At 43.5% G+C, this 1,983-nt stretch overlaps 1 non-coding gene across 1 annotated transcript; it reads right to left on the reverse strand.

Annotated features, from left to right (window-relative positions):
- Positions 1 to 1,482: 1,482 nt before the first annotated feature.
- LOC132487312 (U2 spliceosomal RNA) lies at positions 1,483 to 1,680 on the reverse strand. The gene has a single exon (XR_009531598.1). It is a non-coding gene; the product is annotated as a U2 spliceosomal RNA (small nuclear RNA).
- Positions 1,681 to 1,983: the final 303 nt, after the last annotated feature.

Below are 1,983 nucleotides of genomic sequence, written 5' to 3' on the forward strand. Positions count from 1 at the left end.
CCGGAAAATTAGAGCATTGGGACTAAAGCTGGAGCGAGGTTTGTGTGAAAAATATACAAATTTGGGTCATATATTCATTCCACAAATATTTTTTGAATGTGGCTCAGGAGATTGACAAACCTGGTTGAATCCTGGCTCCATCTTTCTACCTGTCACCTTCACCAAGTTATGAGTCTCTGTGTGTCTCACTTTTTTCCACTTGTAAAATGTAGACGATAATTATACTTACCTCCTGGAATTTTTTTTGAAAGATTAAATGTGATAAGACATGTAAAGCCTTTAGGCAGTGTCCAGCACACACCGCATAATAAATATTAACTTTTATTGTTATTGGGAACCTAGAAACCCAGAGGTGGAAATGAACATGGCATGTGCTAAACAACAGTAAGAGGGTGAACCGGTTTGATAAATAACAGTAAGCAAATATCACTTGCTATTATTATTATCATCAATATCATCACTCTTTTCCTGTTGTTAGAACTTGGGGTCTGGTCTTGGGACCCCAGTGTTCTCATTTGTAAAGCATGAGGTTTGCTAAGATCCCTTCCAGCTCTGTCTTTTTAATTTTTTGTCAATTCCTTGGTCCTTCCCCATTTCACTTTCTCCCTTCCCTCTGTGCAATTACAAACACACTTAACTCTCTTTGACATTTCTGACAGCCAGGTCATCTCTTCCCCATCCTCTTTAAAAATCCTGATCATGTAAGAACTGATTCTGTTTTCCCTCCATTCCCAGTGAGCTCTTCCTTTTGCAGCCCCTCCCGCTTCGGGCATTTCCAACAAAAGAGTCAGGTCATTTTTCATGCAGTATCAGCCAAATGTCAGCCTCCGAAGCATTTGTCCTTGTTTCTCTGAGTGTCGGAAGTTCTCCGTCTTCCCACTAGGACTTTCTGAGAGCATGGAGTGGATCCCAGAATTTCTAATCCTCCCTGCTGCAACTGAGCCTCTTCCCACACTTTGGGAAATAGGATTGGGAAAAAAAGGCCCGTGGAGGAGCAAGGCACGCAGGCCTGGCCGGCTCGCTGCTGTGCGGGGTTTGTGCTGGCCGGCAGCTGTGCCCCGCCGGTTACTTACTGCTGCCTTGAGAGGCCAGTCGGGGGAGAGAGATTAGGGCCATCAAGATAAGGCAGAGAATATTCAAACTGGAAGCAAAAAGGGGCTCTTGTTTTTCCAATAGTAAGTAATCAGGGAACGGGAGGAGGTAATTTGCAGATTAGGAAAGTGAACAAAGAACATAAAATTAACTTTATAGCAAAGAGGAGCAAAGTCTGTTTGAAGAAATAAACCTCCATAAAGCATTATTTTTGATAAAATCAGACTGTTGATTTAAACTAAATAGGAAATATGACCAAATCAGGGTGAGGAGGGGGCTCAGTGGAAGCTGGGGTTGAAACTTCAGGAGGGGATGGAAGGCTGGTTTGGGCTTGAGAGACCTGATGTGGCACGGTGTGTGTGTGTGTGTGTGTGTGTGTGTGTGTTGATGTGTGTGTATGCACATGCGTGTGTGTATGCACGTGCATGTGTGTTGAGGGAGAGATGTAGTATTAAAGCAAGGATGGCATAGATAAGAGGAATGTGCCTTTCCAAGTTACCTAAACTGCCTTCATTTTGGGATTGCCTTTATTTCAGTGGATAAGAACAGATACTACACTTGATCTTAGCCAAAAGGCCAAGAAGTGATAAGATTATCTTTATTTTAAAAGTGGCCCTGACTTCCAAGCACTGGTAGACAGCACATATGCTCTTGCACACAGCTAGTCCCAACCCTACTTTCTCCTATTTTAAATTCTCAAATACCCACAAAAGCTCACCTGAAACACCAGTAACTCTCCCTGTGAACACCAGTACTGACCTAGGTACCAAAGTCCAAGAATTCCAAGGTCATGCCTTTGATCCCAAGGAGGTTTGGGCAGGGCTTCTCTCCCCTTTATCACAGACAGGTTGGCCAAATTAAGGTAATACCCCTGCAGCGGGCAGTGAGAAA

Source organism: Mesoplodon densirostris, chromosome 3 (genome assembly GCF_025265405.1).
Source record: "Mesoplodon densirostris isolate mMesDen1 chromosome 3, mMesDen1 primary haplotype, whole genome shotgun sequence".
In the NCBI taxonomy this organism is placed as follows: Eukaryota; Metazoa; Chordata; class Mammalia; order Artiodactyla; family Ziphiidae; genus Mesoplodon; species Mesoplodon densirostris.